At 48.4% G+C, this 26,172-nt stretch overlaps 1 protein-coding gene and 1 long non-coding RNA gene across 3 annotated transcripts in view; one reads left to right on the top strand and one right to left on the bottom strand.

The window, feature by feature from the left end:
- ZHX2 (zinc fingers and homeoboxes 2) overlaps nt 1-26,172 on the top strand; it is a 177,944-nt gene that overhangs the window by 123,797 nt on the left and 27,975 nt on the right. The gene's annotated exons all lie outside the window — the stretch shown is intronic.
- LOC125129062 (uncharacterized) lies at nt 14,948-24,800 on the bottom strand. Its single transcript, XR_007135404.1, has 3 exons — nt 24,508-24,800; nt 19,254-19,912; nt 14,948-15,160 (listed from the first exon to the last, which is right to left on the bottom strand). It is a non-coding gene; the product is annotated as an uncharacterized LOC125129062 (long non-coding RNA).

The following is a 26,172-nucleotide window of genomic DNA, read 5'->3' as shown; positions in this document are numbered from 1 at the left end:
TGGGATCGGGAGGGGCACTCAGGTCTCCCGACTCCTCTTCAGGGACTCTCTACACACGGCTGCCTCGCCAGCATCACCGTGACAACCAAGAGCCCGCCATCCTATGAAGGTGGCCGAGTCAGGCCATGAGGACGCATGCCCCCGAACGCAGCCCTCCTCCCGCTTCCCTCTGCCTCCCGTGGCCTCCGTGGCCTCTCCCGCCATCCTGGTGATTCACAGCCTGAAAGGACAACATGCTCTCCTCAAACGTGGAGGTTTCCCTGAGCGTGCCTTTCAGTTTTATGGAAAATAGGGAATAACTTTCAAGAAATTTGTCCGAAATCCCGTACGGATCACGTGGGGATTTTGCTAGGAAAGTCACCCATCTCTTCCTCCCTTTGCTTTCTTGGCTCTATGCGGCAAGAAAACATTCCTGCTCCCAGTTATGGGTGGTTAACAGGACCCCATCCAGGCCTTGGGTTCAGGCAGGGTTGCAGACTTTCTCAGAGGAGCAAACAAAAGCTTTCTGCTCCACTCGTGGCTCCGTTCCTGTCCCATCTAAAGCAGACATTCTTTTCTCAATTCCGGCAGGCTCTCACTCTGTGATGGCCTTGGGAAAGGGCCGCTTGGGGCAGTGGGTACTTCTCCCCATTGTGCGGTGGTCTGAAGACCAAAGACGGCAATAGCTATCGACTGCACCCAGCAAGGAGAGGAGGTCTTCGATTTTTAAGTCTCCAGCTCTGCTGAATGTGGATTTCCGGCGGGGGCTCGGTGGTTGGCCTGCCTCTCCTCCTCGTCCCCCTGCAGCCCATGGGACAGGCCACTGACCGACCAGCACACTCTGGTCCCCAGCCGTCGCTCACCCGAGCCCGGGCCCTGGCGGGAAAGGACAGCCAGGCCTCTTGCCCTGGTGGGTTTCAAACCGCCTGCCTTGAAGTGCAAATGGCAGGTGCCGGCTCCTCTGTGCCTTTCAGAGCCTCCGCCTGGCTCTTTTATGAGATTACAGGCGCTTTCATCTCAGCTTTGGCCCCGTTTTCCTCCTTCTCAGCAAGGCTCCAAAGACGGGCACCGAGGCGAGAACAAGGAGAGGAGGCTCATTCGCGGCGGCATCCCCGCTGGGCAGGGCGACCTGGCCTGCGCATCCCCCAGCCACGTCCCTTTGAGCCGAGGAGGCTGAGAAGGGAGCACCGGGGACCAGGTTAAGAGGGGTCCTTCCCCCTTGGCGCCTGGAGGAAGTTGCATTGCATCCTGGGAAGGCTCTAATCATCCCTTTGCTTTGTGCGGTTCGCTTCAATCCAGGGGAAGAGGGGCTCCAGCGCTTTTCTTTCCCTTTTTCTTTTAAACCTAGAGGTACTTTTTTGAGGCTCGGGGCTGAGAACACCACCTGTCTCTTCCGCTTTTGCTTTATGTGCGTGCCTGCACGCACACACCCTTCTTCTCTGCTGTATTTGCTCATCATCTTGCTTGTCAGGTCTCCTTTCCTTTAAAAGCCCAACCAGGGTTTCCTTCCCATTTGGCTCTCAATAAAAGGAAGGGGCGCGTCGATCCCCCCCCTTCAATCCCGATTTCTTCCTTCCATCCATCCATCCTCTCACTTAATCGTTTCTTATGGAGCTTTCCCCCGTGCGAGCCGCTGTCCTTAAGAACTGGGAATGCAACCAAGACCAAAGCAGAGTCCTTGGCTTTTCACGTTCACGCTCCTTCTGGTCTGCCTCCCCCACTCCCTGCCCCTTCCAGCCGCATCTCCCAGCTCAGGGCTCCTGACCCCCCTCCACCCAAACTCACACCGTTCCCTGCCCCGGCCTTCCTCTCGTGCCTCAGCACCTGAGCTCGTGCATCTCCCCTGGTCCGGGATGTCCCTCCTTTTTGAGATCCCATCCACAGCTTCACCTGGCTCCACCCTGGTCTCTGTGGACCTTCCAGCCCCTCTGCCCCCTCCCCAGGCAGCGATACCTCCCTCCTCTTTGCTCAGAGCGCTCATCCCATGCGGCACTCTAACCATGACCTGCGATTCTCAGGGCTCCCAGCTCACCTTTGGGTCACTATGCACGAGGCTTCATCCCCACCCGTGGTGGTGGGGCCTCCGGGCCCTAACCCTCTCCAGTCCCCTCACTATTCTGGTGAGTCCTCAGAGAATGCTGTAGAGACTCTTCCCTCTGCGGAGCCACTGTGAGCCCCCTCGTGTTTCTGAGAGGCCTCACAGCATCTGACAGAGCACCCAGACCACCTCAGTGTCCCCCACTCCCCCCCTGCTGTGACAAGGAGAACCCCCCCCCCATGCATTATGGGGTTCTGGCAGCACCGCACCATGTAGAGATTTTTCCTGAGATAACTCTGTTAGTTTTACTTGCCCCCTCCTCTCAGAATTAGGCATGGATCCTTGGGATCTGAGCCAAAGGATGATCTGATGAAGATCAGGCACCAGGCTGCAGTCAAAATTTCATTTCCTTCGGATGACTAAGGCAGTGTTCCTGAGCCAGGATGTATGCCTTCCCTAAGGATACGTTACTTCCCAAACAACCCCTAGGCCTTAGAATTCAAAACATTATTGGCAGGCCTGTCCTGCCAGAATTCCGAATGTGCCCTGACAGGTCTGAATCCTAAAACGAACAACATAGGCCAAGAGGGCAGGCACGCCAGCATGATCCTTTCCTTGCCCAGAGCAGACATCAGTAATCAATTACCGTTCCGTTTCAGCCTAGCGAAGCCATTAGGATTCTTCCCAAACACACCGCACCACCACGCTCTGAAAGCACTGCAGGCACGCCTCTGCTCTAAAGCCTTTCTGGAACTCTTCAGTGGAAGCGATTCCACCTTTTGTTTTTTAACCCTTCATAACCCTCTGCTGCTCTTCTCTGGGTGCATTCAGGTAGTAATAGTGAAACGAACAGCTAATGTCTACTTAGTTCTATCTCTCCCTCTTTGTTTCATCGAGATACAGTTGATGTACAATATTGTCTAAGTTTCAAGTGACAACTAGTGATTCCCAGTTTTTAAATACTCGTGATGTCCCCCTGTGGTACAATACGTCCTTGTCACTAACTGCTATTAGACATAGTAGTTGGTCTCTCTTAATCCCCTGCTTCTATCTTGCTCCTCCCCCTTTCCCTCTCCTCATTAGAAACCACTTGTTTGTTCTCCATTTCGGTGAGTCTGCTTTTTTGGGGTTATATTCACTAGTTTGTTGTACTTTTTTCAGATTCCACATATGTGATATTATACAATATTTATCTTTCTCTGTCTGACTTATTTCACTTAGCATAATACCTTCCAAGTCCATCCATGTTGTTGCAAATGACAAAATCTCATTCTTTTGTATAGCTGAGTAGTATTCCACTGGTGTGTGTATATACATATATATAGGCATATATATATATATGCCATATCTTCTTTATCCACTCACCTGTTGATGGATACTTAGATTGCTTCCAAGAATTCCTGTGTGGCTCAGCAGATGAAGAACCCAATACAGGAGTTCCCGTTGTGGCTCAGTGGTTAACGAAACCGACTAGGAACCATGAAGCTGTGGGTTCGATCCCTGGCCTTACTCAGTGGGTTAAGGATCTGGCGTTGCCGAGAGCTGTGGTACAGCTTGCAGATGCAGCTCGGATCCCCAGTTGCTATGGCTGTGATGTAGGCCGGCGGCTGCAGTTCTGATTCAAACCCCTAGCCTGGGAACCTCCATTTGCCATGGGAGCGGCCCAAGAAGTGGCAAAAAGACAAAAAAAAAAAAAAAAAAAACAAGAACCCAACACAGTGTTCATGAAGATGTGGGTTTGATCCCTGGCCTTGTTCAGTGGGTTAAGGATCTAGGCATTGCTGCAGGCTATGGCATAGGTCACAGAAGCGGCAAAGATCTAGCATTGCTCTAGCTGTGGCATAGGCCGGCAGCTGCAGCTCTGATTTGACCCCTATCCCAGGAAATTCCATATGCCACAGGTGTGGCCATAAAAAGAAAAAAAAGTAGGGGAGTTCCTGTCGTGGCTCAGTGGTTAACAAATCCGGTCTAGGAACCAGGAGGTTGTGGGTTTGATCCCTGGCCTCGCTAGTGGGTTGAGGATCTGGCATTGCCGTGAGCTGTGGTGTAGGTCACAGACTCGCCTCACATTCCACATTGCTCTGGCTGTGGTGCGTAGACTGGCAGTTACAGCTCCGATTAGACCCCTAGCCTGGGAATGTCCATATGCCTTGGGTGTGGACCTAGAAAAGACACACCAAAAAAAAGGAAAGAAAAAAAAATAGATTGCTTCCATATCTTGGCTAATGTAATGTAGTGTGATTTTGCTGCTATGAACGTTGACATGCATGTATCTTTTAGTATTTTTGGTTTTTTCAGATATATACCCCAGAGTGGAATTGCTAGGTCATAAAGTATTTCTGCTTTGTTTTGTTTTGTTTTTTAGAGTATAGTTGCTACACAATATTATATGTTATAGATATACAGTATAGTGATTCACAAGTTTTAAAGATTATACTCCATTTATAGTTATAAATATTGGCTATATTCCCTATGTTGTGCAATATGTCCTTATAGCTTATTTTATAACTAATAGATTGTACCTCTCTCTCACCTACCTATTTTTAGTTTTTTTGAGGAACCTCCATGCTATTTTCTGCTGTGGCTACACCAGTTTATATTTCCACCAACAGTGTGCGTGGGTTCCCTTTTCTCCACATCTTTGCCAACACTTGTTCTATGTGTTCTTTTGGGGCATAGCCATCCTGACAGGTGTGAGGTGACATCTCATTGTGATTTTAATTTGCATTTCTCTGATGATTAATGATGTTGAGCATCTTTCCAAACCTGTTGGCTTCCTGTGTGTCTTCCTTGGAAAAATGTCTGTTTAGGTCCTGTGCCTAGTTTTTGATTGGGTTGTTTGGTTTTTTTGGTATTGAGTTGTAGGAGCTATTTCTATATTTGGGATATTAACCCCTTATCAGCCAAATATTTTTTCCTATTCAGTGTGTTGTCTTTTCATTTTGTCAATGGTTTCCTTTGCTGTACAAAAGCTTTTAAGTTTAATTAGGTTTATTTTTGTTTGCATTTCCTTAGCAAAATGTATTTGTTTATTTTTGCCTGTTTTTCCTTAGCAAAATGTATTTCCAAAAAAGTATTGCTGCAGGTTATGTCAAAGAGTGTTCCACCTATATTTTCTTTTAAGAGGTTTATGGTTTCCAATTTTTTTTTTTTTTTGGCTTTTTGCCATTTCTTGGGCCGCTCCCACAGCATGTGGAGATTCCCAGGCTAGGGGTCTCATCGGAGCTGTAGCCGCCGGCCTACGCCAGAGCCACAGCAACGTGGGATCCAAGCTGTGTCTGCAACCTACACCACAGCTCGTGGCAACGCCAGATCATTAACCCAATGAGCAAGGCCAGGGACGGAACCTGCAACCTCATGGTTCCTAGTCGGATTCATTAACCACTGCGCCACGATGGGAACTCCGTATGGCTTCCAATCTTATATTTAGATGTTTAATCTGTTTTGAATTTATTTTTGTTCATGATGTTAGAAAATATTCTAATATGATTCTTTTCTCCATTGTGTCTTCTTGCCTTCTTTGTTAAAGATTAATTGGCCATAAGTGCATGGGTTTATTTCTGGGCTATTCTGTTTTCCTGATCTATACATTTATTTTTATGCCTATGCCATACTGTTTTGATGACTGTGGCTCTGTAGTATTCTGTTGAGCTCTTGCCTTAACTCAGGTACCATGCTAAGGAATTCTTGCTAAACTCACTTAATCCTCACAACCATATGATGTAAAGACCGTTGTCATCCCGTTTACAGATGAGGCAGCTGAGACACAGAAATGACACAGCTCCTAAGTCAGAAACTGCATCCCACCCACTTTTGTCATTTCAGTGGTTCAGCCAATATTTTTATTAGGTGCCCATGCATACCAGGCACGGCCACAGGCTCTGAGAAAAGTAAAACCTGGCGTGATGCTTGGGCACAGCCCTTAAGAAATTGTTTACTTTGAGCCCAGTTTTCATGGAGAGAAAGGAGGCCGAGAGCTAAATTCAAGAACAGGAGAGCTGAATTGGAGACTGAGGGAGTAAGTTCATTCAAGGCATTTAAAATGAATGAACGGGAAAGGAAAGAACAAAGCTGGAGTCTGACTAATGTTTTTTATTCTCGGACATCCCTCACTGTTATTGCAGAAGCAGGCTCTTCCCTCTCCAACACCCCCAAGCTCAGAGGCTGGCGTCAGAATTTGTGAAAGAGCCGAAGCCACTTGGGGTGTGGGAGGGTGCCAGGAGGGAGGGCCTCGCCTCCACGTCCCCCTCGGCCTCCCTGTTCTGGCAGTGGCATCCCTCCCAGACCCACGAGGATGCCAGAGCCCCTGCAGGCCACTTCCGCTTGCGGTCCCAGCTGTGGGGTCATCACTCCCCAGGCCCCTCCACAGCCCCAGAACCTCTCCCTTCTGGCAAAATTCTGTGATGCTGTTTTGCTTCCTTGGGAACAAGAGCTTCAATCCTGGCATCCACCTCCTCACCACCTCCAGCACCCTCAGCACCTCGCCCTGTCCCATCACTCCTGGCCTCCCACCTCACTTCCTCTGTTGTACCCCGATCCCTTCTCCCCTGGTCCTCAGCAGACACCATGGTTTGCTCAGACCTCTGTGCCTTGGTCCAGACCATGGGTTGGCTCACCTTTTCTGTAAAGGGGCAAATAGTCAGAATTTTAGGCTGTGCTGATCAGAGCTGCAACTACTCAGCTCTGCTGGGAAAGCATAAAAGCAAACGTAGGCCTGGCTGTCTGCGTCCCAAAAGAACTTTATTTATGAAAGCAAAAGGTAGACCACAGCTTGCCAACCCCTGGCCCAAACTGTCATCCCATCTGGAACATCCTTCTTCCTCATTTTGTAACATCCATTCTTTCCTGTTTTTCAGGGCTCAGCTATCAACCCCCTCTAGCCAGGAAAAACCCACTCCCCACCACCACTGCCCTGCATGCTAATCTTCCCTTCACAAGTTCTTTTCCTTATCACCTATTAGATGTTTGCCTCTGTTATTAAACTCTTCCTACTAAGATGGTTAGCTTCTTGGGGTGTACATCTTAATTAAACACCCTAAATGCACCATCAGATGTAGCAACATGCTGGGTTCATAATCAGTGCACAGTATACATCAGCAGTTTTGGAGATTTGCTTGATTGCAGTGACTGTCCCCTGACCCCCCGCCTCACTGGGCCATTGCGAGGATGAATGGAGATGGTATGTGTGAAAGTGGGGACCACAGTGCCAACACAGAGGAGAGCAGAGCCTTTATTCACTTCACATACATTTACTGAGTAATCACTACGCACCAGGCACTCTTTTAAGGAAAAAAAAAGTCATGCACTAGCTTCAAGCTCTTATTGGCATGAATGTATAATGACATCATGCTTGAAAAACCACTGGATGAAGAAAGGAAAGAAATTCTCAAAGATGAGAGGATGGCAGTAATTACTAGTCGAGCTGCATCTTCCAGTTGACAAAGTACTTCCACATCCGTTATCTCATGTAGCCACAGTTACAGCCTCAGAGGTGAGTGGTCTTATCCCATTTTACGGATGAGAAGACTGGGCTCACAGGTATAGCTCTGCTCCCTCGAAGTCACACAGCTTCTAGGAAACGGAGCTTGCCTCCAAAATTGTTTCCACCATGTTTTCTCTCCGAAAACAAAATAAAACCACTTTTCTGATTCTAAAGGTAACAACCGAGGTTATTATAGAAATTGTGGAAAATATATAAAGCGGAAAATAAAAATCACAAATAATTCCCAAGCCCATAGAGAGCCAGTGTTAACATCATCTGCATGTTAGTACAAATATTTGTGTTTATTGACAGAAAATTAGAGTTCTCTTGTGTATACTGAAACGTAACTACAATTTTTCTGGCCTTTTAAAAAAATCAAGCTATGATTTGCATACTGTGCAAATTGACTTTTTATTCATGCTTTTTTTTTTTTTTTTTTTGGCTGCACTTCAGCATGCAGAAGTTCCCAGGCCAGGCCAGGGATCAGAGCTGCACCAGAGCTGCAGCCCAAGCCACAGCAGTGACAATGCCACATCCTTCGCCCAGGCACCTCCCTAAACATGCTTTTTTAATGAACGGTTCTATGAGTTTTGATAAATCCATGTAGCTGAGAAACCATCACCAAAATCAAGATATAGAAAAATTCCATCACCCCCAAAATTCCCTGGTGCCCCTTGTAGTCAACGCCCCCGCCCCCAGCCCCCGGAAACCATTGATTTTTCTCTAATTTTGCCTTTTCCAGACATCACGTCAGTGCCATCATGCATTGTACATTGTAGCTTCTATTTTTTTTAACTTATTTTATGAGTATGTTCCCACATCAATATCATTATATATTCTTCAAAAGTATTATTTTTTAATGACTCCCAGGCCCTCGCCCTCCTACGTGCTCCTCCGCTCACCACAGCAGCTTCTCAGAGAATAGAAATGAGAGGCAGCAGGTCGTGTGGGAAAGAGCAGGGGTGGAGTGGAACTGCTTAACCCTCGTCACCCGTGATAAGAGGCACTGGCTTCTCTGCCATCAGGCCGAGGTGGCGGAGCTCTGTGCAGGCACCTGGGATGGTACCAGACCGCAGTATATGACAGCAACATTTGCATCCAGCTCTGTGCCCTCAGAGCCCTTCCTTAGGGCACCTTTAGATTCCTGGCTTCAGATCCAGAGCTTCCCCAAGAAGAATAAGAGTGTCCCCCCTACACCGGGCCAAGGTGAGGATAGAAGGAGATGGTCTGTGTGAAAGCGGGGACCCCGGCGCTCTGTGCCAGGGCTGGTTTTCCCACTCCCTCCTCTACCCCTCCCCTAATGTCTAGATCCGCCTTCCTTTTAAAAGGAGAGATGTGGAGTTCCCATTGTGGCTCAGAGCATTACGAACCCAACTAGTGTCCATGAGGATGGGGGTTCAATCCCTGGCCTTGCTCAGTGGGTTAAGGATCCGGCATTGCCCTGAGCTGTGGTGTAGGTTGCAGATACATCTTGGATCCAGCATTGCTGTGGCTATGGCAGCAGCTGTATCTCCGGTTCCACTCCTAGCCCAGGAACTTCCATATGCCATGGGTGCAGCCCTAAAAAAAAAAAAAAAAAAAAGAAGTAAAAAGAGATGGAGTTCCCTGGTGGCCTAGTGGTTAAGGACTGGGTGCTGACACTGCTGTGGCTCTGGTTCAATCCCTGGCCCAGGAATTTCTGCATGCTGTGGGCACGGCCAAAAAAAAAGGGGGGGGGGATGAATTGATGAGTTGATATTAACAAAAAGTGTTGAAGCTGCCTCCCTACCATCATCAGAAGGAAAAAAGAAAGAATTGTATAAAGGAAGCATTTCTGAAAGAACAGTACAACTGCCAGAATCATGATCCATTGAGAACAAATACACAGGGGCCTTCAGAACCCGCCCCCACCCCACCCCCACCCCGGGTGTGGGAGGCCTCCCCTCCATGTAGGGTTGGAGCAGGAGCTGGGTGATACTTGTGCTCTTAGTACCAAAGTGGCTCAAGGTCTTTTCTGCCTTCACTGGGGGTGTTGGAATTCTAGCAATTTCTTCCCCGCCCCAGTCCCAGCATTTTCTTCTCCCTCCTCCCAGGTTCTGATTAGATTTCTCCCAGCAAAACAGTCTCCTAGTATGTTGCTATGGAAAGAATGGCAACATCCCCTGTGAGTTCATGAAAGAAAAAAGAGAAAGAAAGAGAAAGGAAAAAAGAATAAAAAATAGGACAAGCAGGATTTTTTTTTAAAGTGTTACAAAACTGGAGGGAAAACTGTTCCACCACTAAATATATCCACGTACCAAATCAGCAGATGTTAGAGCTTATAGAGCGTCAGACTCTCAGTCCTGCAGAAAACTCTTTGCAGAACGTTTTCACGGCCATCGCTGCCACGGAACTCCGAGAGCCTGCTCAAGATTTCTAGGATGGTTGAGCTCTCTTCTGTGTTGGCCAAATGGATGATGTGGCGGTCATTTCAGGCAGTACCTTGGAATAAATAGACTCCACTCTGTTTTAAAGGCCTCCCTCCCGCTCCCTCCCCGCCCACCATCGCCTGTGTCAGGTCACCCCATCGTGGCTCCCTTGGGTTCCATCAGAGAGCCAAGCCTCAGAGCCTGGGTTTGAACCCCAGCCTACCTTGGACTAGCTCTGGTACCGCAGCCTGTTATCTGAGCTATTCTTGAGCATCCGAGCTACAGTTTCCGTATTTGTAAAACACCTTCTTTCAAGAGTTTGTGAAGTTTAGCAGTAACACATGAAGCTCCTAGCACAGTGGCCAGCTCAGAGCTCTCGGTAGCAGTGTTGTGTAATAGCAAGAGATTCTCTTGCCTTCAATCCCATTTGCTGTCTTCCCTGGGGGCTGTTGGGGCTGCAGAGGGCGGGCAGGAGAGCTTGTGTTGGTCATCCCACCGACAGAGCCAGCCAGGTGGCCCATCAGGTGTGGACCCCACCTCAGCCTCCGTCCTTCTCCTTGTCATTCATTCATTCTCAGCATTACTTGCTGGTCTCCAAGTCCAGATGGCGGGCATCTTCTCAATCTCTTGGTTGATATCTTGGTCTGCCCCTGTTCCAGGTCACGATTGCTGCCTTAAAAATATACCAAAACTCAGGCGTTTCAAAGAGAAATCTATTGTATCTCACAGTTCTGTGAGTTCGAAGTTCAGACAGAGTGTAGCGGTTACGGCTTATCTTACTCCATGTCATCTGGTGAGGTGACTTGAGATGATGGGGCTGGAACAGCCAGGGGCTGGCTGAGTGTCTCTCCACATGGTAGCATGGGTTCCTCACAGCGTGGCAGCCTCAGGGTAGTCAGACTTCCGACTTGGTAGCGCAGGGCCCCAAGGGGAAGGAAGGAGAAACCGCACATCCTCTTAGAGCCCTTGGTTCAGAACTGTCCTAGTGTCACTTCTACTGCATTCTATTGGGCGCATCAGAGCAGCCCTCGTTCAAGGGGGCATGGGTTCGTGAACCCCACCTCGCAGTGGGAGAAACGCCAAAGAACATGTGGCCGTCGTTAATCTGCCACAACATCACGACACCCACCTGCCTGCTTGCCCCGGAAAGAAAGCCTCAGCGCTGACGGTGGCACCTGAGAGCCGAACCAAAAGGCAGGACACACGTCACGGGTCACAGGTGAAGATGGAGTTCAGAGCATGTGCCTTTCAGGGCGGCGGGCGGCTTGAAGGGCTGCATGCAGACGAGAATTTGCCAACAGCCCCAGCCGTGAGAACTCCGGGGTGCGCTCTCCAACCGACTCCTGTCCATAGCACAGCAGCCCCTCGAATTTCTCTCGAGTGTAAATGCCACATGTTCACACATCAGGTTGGCTGAAAGGGAGGCATTTTCCTCCCAAGCCACTGTGCTCTTGCCTCATGAAAGGTGGGCCCAGGTTTCCACGATTGGAAGAGCAGCCAGGTCAGCCCTCACCACCTGGTCTCCAGGCCGGGGTCTCCTGGCAAGAAAAGATCCCTGCTTTGGGTGGTGAACTGGTTTCCTAGGGCTGTCATTAACTAAATACCCCAGACTGGGTGGCTTAAAACAGCAGAAACTTACTGTCTCCCTGTTTTGGAGACCGGCAGTCATGCTCCCGGCGCAGGCACTAGGAAAGGGTCTGTTCCAGACCTGGCTCCTGGCTCCCAGTAGCCTCAGGCATTACTCGGCTTGTCGATGGGCCTCTTTCCCTGGGTGTCTTCACATCGTCTTCCCTCTGTGCGAGTCCGCCTCTGCATCCACATCTCCCCTTTTTATTAAAACCATCAGTCCTATGGAAGAGGGGCCCACCCTACTGACCTCATTTTTCTTTGATTACCTCCTAAAAGACCCGACTTCCAAGTATGCTCACATTCTGAGGCACTTGGGATTAGGACTTCAACATATATTTTGCAGGAAATTAAAATCAGCCCCTAACAGGTGATGAGCAGAAAGAGACTGGGGCCAGAGCCTGACCTCGTGCCCTCTCACTTCCAGTGTCTCTGTCTCCTGGGTCAACAAAGGATAAGCTCCAGAGAACTGTATTCCCAGTGCCCAGAACAATGCCGGTGTATATTAGGTCCCAATACATATTTTATTAAAGCAATAAATGCATGCATGAAGGAATGCATGAACCCACCAGCCAGTCGATGCATGGCCAGTGGCCTAGACAGAGCAGAGAACCAGTACGCCCTGTACCCTGTGGGTCCTGATCCTAAGGGACAAGGTAGTTGAGGGTCTCTGGTCGTTATTGCTGCAGTTACTTCTACAAACAGCACAGGAGTAATAACAGGCCTCTTGCCCTCCTTCGAAGTTGAGTCAGTGACATCCTGCTATTAAGAAAATACAGGGGAAAGAATTAGACCAAATAAGCCTAAATTTTGTGTGGAAACATGAAAGACCCCAAATACCCAATGCAGTCTTGAGAAAGAAGAACACAGCTGGAGGTGGCATGCGCCTTGGTTTTAAACTATGCTACAAAGCTAAAGTCATCAAAACAATATGGTATGGGGGAAACAGACAATAAAACAGAACAGAGAGCCCAGAAATAGACCCACACTTATATGGTCAATTAATCTGTAACAAGGAGGCAAAAATATACATTGGGGAAAGATAGCCTCTTCAATAAATGGTTTTGGGAAAACTGGACAGCTGCATGCAAAAGAATCAAACTGGACTACTTTCTCATACCATATGCAGAAGTAAACTCAAAATGGATTAAAGACCTGAAACCACGAAATTTCAGGAAGAAAACATAGGCAGCATGCTCTTTGACGTCAGTCTTAGCGATATGGTTTTGGAGCTGTCTCTTCAGGCAAGGGAAACAAAAGCAAAAGTAAACAAATGGGACTACATCAAACTAAAAAGCTTTTGCACAGTGGTGGAAGCTATCAATAAAACAAAAAGGCAACCTACTGAATGGGAGAGATATCTGCCATTATTGATATATCCAATAAGGAGTTACTATCCAAAATATACAAAGAATTCATACAGTTCGAAGGAAAAAAACCCAATTTAAAAAATGGACAGAGGACCTGAATAGACATTTTTCCAAGAAAGACATACAGATGGCCAGCAGGCACATGAAAAGATGCTCGGCATCACTAATCATCAGGGAAATGCAAATCAGAACCGCTATGAAATACCACCTCGCACTTGTCGGAATGGCTATCATCAAAAAGACAAGTGGTGGTGTGGATATGGAGAAAAGGGACCCCTCAGGCACTGCTGGTAGGAATGTAATTTGGTACGGCTGCCCCCAGGGCATCTGGCTTCATTGGTATGGGGTGTGGCCTGAGCATCAGTACGTAGCCCCTCTGCTGATGGTAATGAGGAGCCAAGGTAGAGAGCCGCTGCCCTGAAGAAATGTCTTCCCTGACAAAAAGTCAGGCTGTCCAGCTGCTGTCAGTTCATCACTAGCTGTTCATTTGTGTGACTTCTTAATTAAAGACTAGGCCTGGAGTTCCTCTTGTGGCTCAGGGGGTTAGGGACTCACCACTGTCTCTGTGAGGATGCAAGTTCAATATCCCAGCCTTGCTCAGTGGGTTAAGGATCCCACATTGCTGTGAGCTGCAGCATAGGTGACAGGCGTGGCTTGGATCCAGTGTTGCCATGGCTGTGGCTTAGGCCCCAGCTTCAGCTCTGATTCAGCCCCTAGCCTGGGAACTTTCATATGCCACAGGTGTGGCTGTAAAAAGAAAAACAAATAAATAAAGGCAAGGGTCTCACTTCTTTCCCTACCTCTCTCTTATATGACATTTAGTTCCCACCCAGATAATCCAAGATGGGCCTTAATTTTTGTTGTTGTTATTATTACTGTTGTTTACTCATTCTGCATATAGCAGTTTGCATCTGCTAGTCCCTACCTCCCAATCCACCCCACCCCCTGCCTCGGCAACCACAAGTCTCTTCTCTATGCCTGTGAGTCTGTTTCTATTTTGTAGATAATTCATTTGTGTCATATTTTAGGTTCCACATATAAGTGATATTATATGGTATTTGTCTTTCTCTGACTTACCTTACTTAGTATGAGATGCTTTAGGTCCATCCAAATGGACCTAGCTACAAATGGCATGTGCTGCTTTTTTATGGCTGAATAATATTCTGTTGTGTATATTACCACATCTTTTTTTTTGTCTTTTGTCTTTTTAGGGTCACACATGCAGCATATGGGGTTCCCAGGCTAGGGGTTGATTCGGGGCTAGAGCTGCTGGCCTACACCAGAGCCACAGCAATGCCACATCTGAGCCACATCTGTGACCTACACCACAGCTCACCATAATGCTGGATCCTTAACCCACTGAGCGAGGCCAGGGATCAAGCTCACAACCTCATGGTTCCTAGTCAGAATCATTTCCACTGCACCACGATGGGAACTCCATACCACATCTTCTTTATTTATTCATCTGTCAATAGACATTTAGGTTATTTCCATGTCTTGGCTTTTGTAAATAGTGATGCTGTGAACATAGGGGTGCATTATCTTTTTTTTCAAATTTTATTACTCAAATGAATTTATCACATCTGTAGTTGTATAATGATCATAACAATCCAATTTCACAGGATTTCCATCCCACAGCCCAAGCACATCCCCCCACCCCCCAAACTGTCTCCTCTGGAGACCATAAGTTTTTCAATGTCTGTGAGTCAGCATCTGTTCTGCAAAGAAGTTCAGTCTGTCCTGTCTGTCCTTTTTTCAGATTCCACATGGCAGTGAAAGCATTTGATGTTGGTGTCTCATTGTATGGCTGACTGACTTCACTTAGCATGATAATTTCTAGGTCCATCCATGTTGCTAAAAATGCTGGTATTTCATTCCTTTTAATGTCTGAGTAATATTCCATTGTGTATATGTACCACATCTTCTTGATCCACTCCTCTGTCAATGGACATTTGGGTTGTTTCCATGTCTTAGCTATTGTAAATAGTGCTGCAATGAACATTGGAGTACATGTGTCTTTGCAAGTTGTGGTTTTCTCTGGATAGATGCCCAGGAGTGGGATTGCTGGATCAAATGGTAGTTCTATTTTGAATTACAGTTTTATCCAGATATATGAGGATGGGCCTTAGCTTAATCACGTCTGCAAAATTCTTTTTTACATATGCGAGAGTAACATTCCCAGGTTCCAGGGATTGGGACCTGGATATCTTTGGGAGGGACATTATTCCACCTGCCATAGGAAATGTGTGGGTTTTGTCCACCTCTGTTGCACCACAACCTAGAACATAGGAACATAGTGACAAGAATGAGTAGTATAAACTCAGGGCATTAGCTGATCAAAATACATTGTGTCAGGATTCAGACTCATGGGGATCCATAGGAGAGCTGGGGGCAGGTTATTGAAGTGCCAGGCATAGAGGGCTTTAACTTGGTGCTTTCTGAAACACCTATCAACTCCCACCAACATCCCACCTTCTCCCTCCCGGTTCAGCAGCTTTCCACTACCCCAGGGATAAAGTCCAAAGAGATTCCTGCTTACCTCTACCAGCTCACCTTGCCTCTCTCCTGACACCTCATACTGCCTGCCTATCTGTCTGTCTGTCTGTCTGTCTCTCAGCCCTCTTGCATTATCATTGCTTCTGTAATTTTCTGTCTCCTACTAGACTAAAACTCCAAGGGGACAACTTTAAGCTTAGCTCACCTCCCCCATCTCCAGCCCCCAGAACAGAACCTAGCACTTAGTAGGTGCTCATATATCTGTTAAGTGAATAGAGGAACTTCAACCTAATGGGTTGTTAAGAGCCAGACAGCTCTGCTTTTGAGACTATTGACTTATCAGGAGAAACTGAACCGTCAGCCCATTCCCCAATGCCTAGACTGGAGGCCTGGCAGATAAATCGACACATATTTGGTAGGGATGGGATGCAAAGAGCCTGTTGGGAGCAGAGGGTTCAGGAAGGAAGAGTGTGTGTGCTTTGGTAAGAACCTTGGTGTCGTGTCTTGGGCAAACCTGAAAGCTCATCAGACCGGTTGGAATGGGATTCAGTGAAGAATGGGACCCCATGACTGGTCGTTTCTGAAACAGGAGATGGAGTAAAGCTAGAGATTGGGGGGGAGGGGGAGTTTCCTGGCAGCAGGTGCAAAGTACATTGGAACAGGGCAGGGAGACGGTGGAAGGACACGGTGGGTGATGGCTTGGATTCGTGTGGAAACATCTACAATGTTACAAATAAATGACAGAGCTTGGATTCAGACTGAAGGGAGAGGCAGCCTCCGGAGTGAAGGTAGCCCACCCTGGGCACACACAGGAAGAGTAGCACCAGGCGGAGTAGCCAAGACTTTGTGCCACCAACCTGGATGACAGAGGATTTGGTGCCCCTGGAGGCGGGGGGGGGGGGGGGAGGGGGAATAAGGAGGCCAGATGATCATGTTGGCTTGGGACAAGTAGGGTTTGCAAAAAAGATAGGATATCCTAGTGTTACTATTACACTACTAATCCTAGTGTTAGTGTTGCTGCAATTACTGTTTTTATGCTCTTACCATTTATTAGTACACATTGAATACTTTTCTATACACCAAGTTGCATTAGGCTGTTCTTCCATTGATCCTATTATTTGATTCTCCTAACAACCTTCTGAGGAATAATTTCACCTATTATCCCCATAATACAGATGAGAAAACTGAGATATCTTTTTTCTTCTGAATTGCTCTCTCCCTCAAACAAGATATTATAACATTTTTCTAATACACTCATGTGACACTGAGCATAATAATTTTTTAATTTCTTCCCCTGTGAGCCTGCTGATATTTCATCAACCAGTGAGCATTCTGACTCCATTCAGTCAGCCAAGAAGTAACCCCATTTCTCCTTTGTGTATAGGGTTTTCCTTACTGATACGTATCACCATATATTTTTCAATATTTTTTATGGTCGCACCTGTGGCACATGGAAGTTTCCCAGGCCAGGGATTGAATCTGAGCCACAGCTGCAGCCCAAGCCACTGCAGCAGCACCAGATCCTTTAACCCCCTGCACAGGGCCAGGGACCAAACCTGCACCTCCACAGCGACCCAAGTCACTGCAGTCAGATTCTTAACCCACTACACCACAGCAGGAACTCCTATTTTCCAGTATTTTGGCCAACCTCCTCTAACCAGGGTCATAGCATGTTGGAGCCTTATGACTGTCAGCTGGAAATTCCTCTGGAAAAGGACAAAAAAAAAATCACAAAGACCGGCCCCTTATGTCTGAAAAAATTATCCACTAAGTATTATTTTGTTTCCTGTCCTTACATACTCAGAACTCACCTTCCTTCTCACACTGATTTATAGAGTACAGCAAAGACCCATATAGATCTGACCATATAGGAAGCTACAGATGCCATGGGGTTGTTTATAATTAATTAACATTGGAGTTCCCGTCTTGGCTCAGTGGAAACAAACATGACTAGGAGCCCTGAGATTGCGGGTTTGATCCCTGGCCTCGCTCAGTGGGTTAAGGATCTGGCGTTGCCGTGAGCTGTGGTGTAGGTCGAAGATGCAGCTCCGATCTGGCATTGCTACGGCTGTGGTGTAGGTCAGTGGCTATAGCTCCAATTCGACCCCTGGCCTGGGAACCTCCACATGCCGTGGATGCAGCCCTAAAAAGCAAAAAAAAAAAAAAAATTTAATTAACCTTGTATCCCTCCAAAAGAGGAACCCACAAAGGCAAAAGAAGGATTGGGCTTGGGTTCCGACTTCAGTTCATCTGGAGGCCAGCTCAGCGTGTACCTCCTGTTTGTACAGCAGGAAGGTAGCAGCAGAGAGCCAAGGTAAGGAAGATTCTGGAACAGATCATGGAAGGAAACCTCTTCTCAGCCTCATGGGAAAATAGAAGCTATAATATTTCCCGCTCCGCTTGCTCAGGATTAAGGGGTCCTGCTCGACGCTGTGCGGAAAATGTCTGTGAACCTCCGTGCACATTCCAGACCGGGCTGCACGTTACCATCGGCACCCTTTACTGTTATTATTTCGGGTGCGGAGGAGGTGGGGAGGGCTGCTGGCAAGAGGGAACACAGAGACATGATTTTCTACCAAGAGCAGCAGCTTGCAGAATTGCTCAGAAATTGTGAAAGTGGAATTCTGGAAGAGTAGGGAACCCCTACAGGTCCTTTCTCAAACTTAAATTGTTTAAAAAAAAATTAAAAAAAAAAAAAAAAACCATACTTTTCTCGAGCCCTTCCTCACAGGACTGACTTGGTAAGAATTTGCCCCCTGGTGATGGTGATCCCAAGAGGGGCCCTGCCTTCCCGAGGCACCCCAGGTGTGCTGGGGGTGGGGACTCAGGACCCTGCCGGCCTTGTGTGCTGGGAGAGGGGGTGGGAGTGGGCAGCCGGCCCCTCCCCCCGCCCCCACCCAGTCCTTGATCTGTCCGCAAAGACACCACGCTGGCAAGGCCCACCAGCATCCTCACCCCTTCCACGCAAAGCTGGTTCTCAGTATTACCATGGGCATCCTCCCTGGTCTGAGGGCTGTTCCGGCTCCCAGTGGGGCAGGCCTTGCCAGTGGCCTCTAGAGGCCACTTGTCCAAAGCCACCACCCGCCCCAGTCCATGTACCTTTCCGTGGGTATTAGTATCTCTAAGCCTCGATTTCCTCACCTGTGAAATGAGTGGGGCTGGACAAGCCTGGATTCACGTTAGCGGTCTGTGGCCCATAGTTGTCCAGGCATGCTGGCTTTTGCCCTGCCTGACCAGAGCCGTTTAGTTGTGTTGGGGTGCGGCCTGCAAGGGGCTCTGTGTCTGGACCCCCAGGAGCCAAGGGTATTTCTGCAGGAGCTGTGCGCTGCTGGCTGCATGGGAGGGGCTGAAGTCTATCCTTTGGGCCCAGAAAGGAACCTGCCACGGTTGCGTGACCTACTAAACAGGACATTCATCCCTTACTTGACCTTTAAAAGCAAAGAGGATGGACTCTCGGGAGAGGATGGGAAAGGGAAGAGGGAGAGAGAGGGGGACAGAGAGGCAGAAGGAGGGGGCAGAGAAGGCAGGCAGGCCCCTTTGTTCCCACCATCTCACGTGATCCTCATCCCAGCCCTGGGAAGGGAGAAGAAAGACATGCATGAGGCCCCCTTAAAGACAGTTCAGTTTTACCACACTGAAGACAAGGTCTTCTCGGAGTTCCCTGGCGGCACAGCAGGGTAAGGATTTAGCATTGTCACTGCAGTGGCTCAGATCTCTGCAGCACAGGTTCGATCCCTGGTGGGGAACTGCCACATGCCACAGGTGCGGCCAAAAAAAAGACAGTCTTCCACCTCCAAGAGCACGTGTTCTAAACATGGGGGCAGGGGGAGTGCAGCTGAGGGCGTAAGTCAGGTGTGCACCCCGCCCTTACTCACCTCGAGCACTTCCACTGGCATCACCCGGGGAGCCTCAGAACACACCAAAGCTTGGACCCTGCTCCAAGACTCTCAGGCAGTCATCCTGGGGTGTAGTCTGTGCATCAGGATATGTAAGCAGATGTGATGGATGATACTACAAGGTATTTCTGGAGGATTTGTGAATTGGGGAGAATGGTGCGTGGATGGGAAGCTGGGAGGCCAGGACAGAGGCAGGAGGTGCTTGCGGGGTCCAGATGAGAGATGATGGCAGCCATGGAAGATGAGAGAGGATCTCATCGTAGTGGTGAACCGAGACCCTGATTTGGAGGAAGAGCAAACAGGCCGAGCGGGTGTGGATCTGCGCACACTCGTGTGTATTTCTCTAATGACAGTCATCGTAGAATATGGAAGAGAAGTAGTCATCCCACTGGCAACTTTATGGAAACCGAAGGCAGCCGATCCTGGCCTCGTGGATTAGAGTCCAACAGGACTGCTGTTTCCCCGCTCATGACTCGTTCCCAAGGGACAGCAGCCAGCTTCTCCGGGGCCAGCAGACCTGGGGCCTCCAGCTTCTGCATGGAAGCAGAGGGCTGCTCAGCTAAGAGGTGGTGTGGTGTGCAGGAAAGTCACAGGCTGCAGACCCAGTGCAACTGGCCCCTCCATGGTGGTGTCCTAGTCTGCTGTAACAAATGACCACAAAGGTGTTGGCTCAAAACAGCAGGGATGTATTCTCTTAACGGTCTAGGGGTCAGAAATCGACAGTCAGATCCACAAAGCTAACGTCAAGGTGCTGGGAGGGCCGTTTCTTCTGGAGGCTCCTTGCCTTTTTCAGCTTCTAGCAGCTGCCTGCATTCCTTGGCTTGTGGTGCCTCTTCCCCCTTCAGAGGCATCACTGCAGTCTCTCCCATCATCACACACTGTCCCCTCCTCATCTGCAGCCCGATCTCCCTCGACCTCCCTCTGCGAGGACACGTGTGATCACATGTAGGGCCCCTCCTGGATAATCCAGAAAAATCTCTCCATCTCACTCTCCTTAATTTAATCGCATCATCAAAGTCCCTTTTGACATATAAGGCCACACTCCCGGATTCCAGGATTAGGACCGGGATATCTTTGAGGACCGTTATTCAGCCTAGACACCCTGGGTCCTGTGCAGAGATGCAGAAATATAGCCCCTGGATATGGCTTAAATCAGTGTGATTTTTGTCTGGGCTTTAACTGGCTTGGAGAGAATACAAGCAAACCTGCAGCCTTTATCCCAGGCTTTGAGATGAAGGGAAGTTTCTTCGAGGTAGAGATGAAAGGGGTTCAGAGAAAGCTTAGGGATTGGGGGTGCGAAGGATGGGCTGGGGGGGCAGGGGATGGACAGGCATCTGATGGAATCTAAGCATCTGCTGAAAAGCCCCGTCTCGCCCTGATCCGTGCCTGGGGAATAGAAAAATCTCACTTCTCTCCCAGCTCCTCGAAGATGAAATGTGTGCAAATCACACCCAGGAGCAAAATGAAAAGGTTACATGGGGAATTGTCGATATGATAAAGCCCCGTAGTCTCACCGCCTCTCTAAATGTTTTGATAGCAGAGTGTGATGGATTGTAAATCAGAGTAGGCCCATCTTAAACATTTGATAGCACCTTATTTATTTATGTATGTGACACGTACAACCAGAATTGATTCCTATTTCTTTTGCTTCCCGTCGCAGCAAATTTTTTTTTTCCTGCTCAGAAACACATCCCTCTTCCCCAGCCGTGGTTTTCGGGGTGTGTGGGTGTGTGTGCCTGTATGTGGTGGCGGCTGTGATGATTCTTTCTACCCTGAAAAAGGATGCTCTGCCTTGAAGAAGATGATAGCACCAGGAATTAGCTGCAAAAATAATGAAGCCACTTCGCTTCAAAATGTCTTAATCTTGTTGCTTTTTTCCTTTTAACAAGAGTATTGCTCAGAGAAAGAGAGGGTGAGGATGTTACCATGTGACCGATTGGTGATATGAACCCCAGGCAGACACACGCAGAGACGATTTCCCAGTTGTCCTATCCTGGATCTAGAATCATGAGGGACTTGGAGCCCCCCCTGGGGATCGAATTCAACTTGCCTTTGTTAGACACTCTCTACTAATTTCTGCTGTATAATCCATCACAGCAGAGCCGCTCTTGCTTCATTATCAACCTTACCGAGCATTAGCCTAGTGTTATGATAGAGTCTTTACAAGCATCACACCACTTAATGCTCCCTAATAATCATACAAGGTAGGCATTAGCTCTAGATTTGTAGAAAAAGAAACCAAACCAGGAGAGATGAAGTTTCTTGCCAACATCATATAACTGCTTAAGTGTTGGGTGGAGCCTCCATTCACACCAAATCTGCTCTCATTCCAAAGCTAGTAGACTTGCCCACTCTGCTTAACTGGCTTCTTAAGGACCAGCTCAGCTCAAAACCCCTTGATCCCACCGTGACCTTGAGGAGAGACAGCAACCCAGCAGAACCCCAACACAGCCACCTCTGGAAAAAACCTCACCCACCTGCCCCAGGCACATAGGCTGCCAGGTTCTAGGTCCTTGCACCATACTTTTATTCTGTTTCTCCCCAAATCTCATGGTTGGCCATGACATTAAGGGGCAGGCTGAGGTCACCTCTAAGAGCCTTTCAACTCCAATGTCTTGGAACCTTCTTGATGCTGGTTTTTCTTTGGCTTAACTCACTAAAAGCAGGGGATGGCATTTGGGTGCAAAATCTTTATAAGCTATCAAGACACTGCTTCAGGAGTTCCCGTTGTGGCTCAGTGGGTTAAGGATCCATTGTTATCTCTATAAGGATTCAGGTTTAATCCCTGGCCTTGTTCACTGGATCCAGCATTGCTCTAAGCGGCGACATAGGTTGCAGATAAGGCTCAGATCCAGGGCCACCATGGCTGCAGCACAGGCCTGCAGCTACAGCTCCAAATCAACCTCTAGCCCGGGAACTTCCATATGCTGAAGCTGCAGATGTGGCCATTAAAAGAAAAAAGGAGAAAAAAAAAACCTACATGCTACAGTTTTGTTTTTTAATCCACTTTATAAAAAGTATTCCTTGGGGGAGTTCCTGCTGTGGCTTAGTGGATTAAGAATCTGACTGCAGCAGCTTGGGTTGCTACAGAAGCATGGTTTCAATCCCTGGCCCAGCACAGTGGGTTGAAGGATCCAGCATTGCTGCAGCTGTGGCATAGGTCACAGCTGCAGCATGGATTCAATCCCTGGCCCAGGAACCTCTATATGCTGTGGGTGTAGCCATAAATATATATATATTCCTTGGGATTAAAATTTATCTTAATATTTGATCTAGACTCACAGATGAGTTTTCCTTCCCTCTCTTTTGGAGACGTTTGGAGCTCTCAACTCATCTCATGGTGTCCTGTATCCCTGAGCTGTCCCAAGTGGGAAAAAGAACTTTTTCCCATTATAAAACCATCAAAGAGTTCTGTTTTCATGTTGGCAAGTGAAAAGTTGTGCTTTTCAGTGAAGCTTTTTAGGCCTTTCCCAAAAAAGCATTTTGAGGGGAATATAATTTTTAAATAATAACTGAATACTTTGAAAATAACTGTGCAGTACTATATGCAATAGCCAGGACGTGGAAACAACCTAAATGCCCATCAACAGAGGAGTGGATAAAGAAAATGTGGTACATATACACGATGGAATATTACTTCACCATTAAAAAGATAGAAATAATGGCATTTGCCAGCAACGTGGATGGACCTAGAAATTATCATGCTAAGTGAAGTCAGTCAGACAATGAGACACCAACATCAAATGCTATCACTTAACATGTGGAATCTAAAACAGGACACAATGAACTTCTTTGAAGAACAGATACTGACTCACAGACTATGAAAAACTTGTGGTTCCCAAGTGAGACAGGTTGGGGGATAAGGGGATGCACTGAGGGTTTGGCAAGGAAATGCTATAAAATTTGGTTGTAATGATTGTTGTACAACTATAAATGCAATAAAATTCATTGAGTAATTTTAAAAAGAGGAAACTGTGCAGTGAACATAGAGCATCACAGGGAGTCAGTCTCTTCCTCTGTTTATAGTAATACTTGTTACTGTGTTGAGGTCACTCTTCGTGATATGAAGCCCTCAGCTTGGTCGGCCTCTCCTCAAAGCATGTTTCCTTGAGCATCTCATGGAAAGTAGCTCTTAAGTCACCATCACATCATTTTGAAGAACTCTCTGCAGAGCACTTACCACCATAAGATCTTTGTTTTCCATGTCTTTTCTGTCTCCCTTGCCTAGATCATGGGCATCTTGAAAGCAGGAATCTTCTGTCTTGTTTCCTAAGTATCTAAAGCAGTGTCTGGCATAGAGCAGGCACTCAAGAAGGAATGAATGCATGTAAGAATGAATGAATGAACTGAGTTGTGCCGTCTTTTCCAAGGTCCATGTTCCTACTTCCAAAAAATAGGTCTTCTGCTGCTGTATCTCCCTTTTAAAATACCAGGACAGGGGAGTTCCCATTGTGGCTCAGCGGTAACAAACCCGGCTAGTATCCAGGAGGACGAGGGTTCAATCCCTGGCCTCATTCAGTGGGTTAAGGATCTGGTGTTGCCATGAACTGTGGTGTTGGTCATAGATACACCTGGATCCCACATTGCTGTGGCTGTGGCGTAGGCTGGCAGCTGCAGCTCCAATTTGACCCCTTGCCTGCGAACTTCCATATGCTGCAGGTGCCGCCCTAAAAGCAAAAAACAAAAATAAAAAATAAAATAAAATCCCAGGACTGTTAGAGGACAGGAATGGGGCGTTGAGATGGAACCGGGTGGTGGAAAGCGCCTCTCCCAGCCAGCTCCCATACTCCGAGGGAGGTTTTGCAGATGAGGATGCCATGGTCAGACCCACGTTTAGAGACATGACGTTCGATCAGGGCATCCGTCGCGAAGTAGGCAGCAGCAAGAAATCCGTTTCTAAAAATGAAGTATTGAGGTTTGTGAAGGACGTGCTTTCCTTGATTCCCAAGGACTCAAGGTTTTAAGCCTATACGGACGTCACTCCCGCTAGCAGCCTGAGACTCTTTCTTCAGGGAAAGAGAATGGTGTGGAATGATACCCAACCCCAAAAGGAGAGAATGTCGCCAACGGGCACATCACCTCCATGTCTGCCGAGGCAGGAAAAGGCGAGGCAGCCCCTGCCATAGGAGAAAGGGACGCGGGCAGCAAGGAGGCTGGCCCGAAACCGTGTCTGCAGGACGTCTTCACTTACAGGTGCCAGAACGGCCCGTCAAACCAGCTCAAGAAAACCCACCTAAGGGAGAGTCCACGAGTGAGTCAGATTCAAGCAGGGCGGCACTTGGTGGGAGGTGGTCAGAACTCGCTCTCTGCATCTCCCAGCTCAGCTGTCAGCACGCAGGCGCGTTCCCCTTCAGGTGGCAAGGTGACCACGTGTGCTTCTGGGCTCACATGCAGTCCTGTCGGCACCTCCACAGGAAGAGGCTCTCCCTGGAGTGCAGAGGGCTGCCTGGAGGCCAGGTCGGGGGCTTAGCCTTCAAATGAGGAGACCACTGCCTCCTCTCTGGAGGAGAGAGAAGAGCTAAGGGTGGAGATGATCTTCTCAGCGAGATAAGAGAGCACAAGCTTCTACTAAGAAGGGCACTGGTGGGAGCATTAAAAATATTGGCATAGTTGCCATAGAAATGTCTAAGGGCATGAACAAAAGAAGAGTAAAAAGGTGTCGTGGCAGCACGACTCAGGTGAGATGAGCAGCAGCTGGCACGGGGCTTGGCTGCTGAGAGGGGCTGTGGGGAGCCTGGGCTGCTCTGAGGGGCAGAAGGGCAAAGTGGTACCTCTGAACCTCACTTGGCCATGTCTCTCATCACTAATGCCAGGTGGTTCATTCAAGTTGCCCTTTTAGGGAAGGTGCTGGCATTAACGGGTCTCATTCAGTCCCCAATCCTGCAGGTGGAGATTGACCCATTTCATAGTCACAGAGGCTGAGGCTGAGCCTGGCCATGGTGAGGGAGCGTGCTGTGGCTGACGTTCTCCAGGCTGCATGTGGCTTTGGGGTCTGGCCGGTGGGCATCCCAGCTGTGGCCAGAGAAGGGTGGACCCCTCTGAGCGGCAGAGCCAGGGTCCAACCCAGGAGGCCTGGAGCCACCCTGCCAGGTGGGCACAGGTGGTGAGGGCTGAGGGGGAGCCCGGTAGGCAGAAGCCGTGTCCTCATCTAGTGAGTTGAGCTCTGGAATTCATTGCTTGGAAGAAAAGTAGATTCTGGGCTCCAGACTCACGGGGGCCCAGAACGGGGCTGACTTCTCCGACGTGGCTGGCTTTCTTTGCCCCTGAGTGCTCACTACCCCATCTCAAGCACTGCTCCTACCCTCTGCCAGCAGGATGCCAGCAGGATGCCAGCCTCCTCTCAGAGCCCTGTGTCACCTAAATGCATGGTGATGCTGTTGTCACCATTTCCTTTCATGAATTTTATTTCATCCACTGAAATGTTTTGGCTGGAGGAGACCACGCTAGCTTTCTGCAGCTCGGAGTAGCAGGTTGAGAAAGACATTAGAATTCAATTAAAACCTTACTCTTTTGAACATTGCCAGCGGGGAAGAGCCACCTTGAGTATAGACTTGGTGTCAGGAGGTAGAACTGTTAACACTTAGCGACTGCGTGTTACGGGACCCAGCAGTAGGTGGAGAGCCAGGATTACCTGGGCTCCGCCCTCCTCAGCAGGCCGGTCAACCCCTCCGGGCCTCAGCTTCCTCCTCTGTGGAACGGAGATCACCACCATCTCTTGGTGTGATGGGAAAAATAAAGACCCTGCACGTAGATGGCATCTTGTGACCTCATTTTCCAGCCTTCACTTACCCAGACCAGCAAAGCATTCTTTGGTTTAAAAAAAAAAAAAAACTGAGAAACTGAGCAATAACAGTTAAGCACAAACACAGGTAACGGGAAATAGCTTCCTACAGTTCCC

The sequence above is a fragment of the Phacochoerus africanus genome, chromosome 6 (assembly GCF_016906955.1).
Source record: "Phacochoerus africanus isolate WHEZ1 chromosome 6, ROS_Pafr_v1, whole genome shotgun sequence".
Taxonomy (NCBI): Eukaryota; Metazoa; Chordata; class Mammalia; order Artiodactyla; family Suidae; genus Phacochoerus; species Phacochoerus africanus.
The sequence above is the reverse complement of the archived record's forward strand: the minus strand, read 5'-3'. Positions and strand labels throughout refer to the sequence as shown.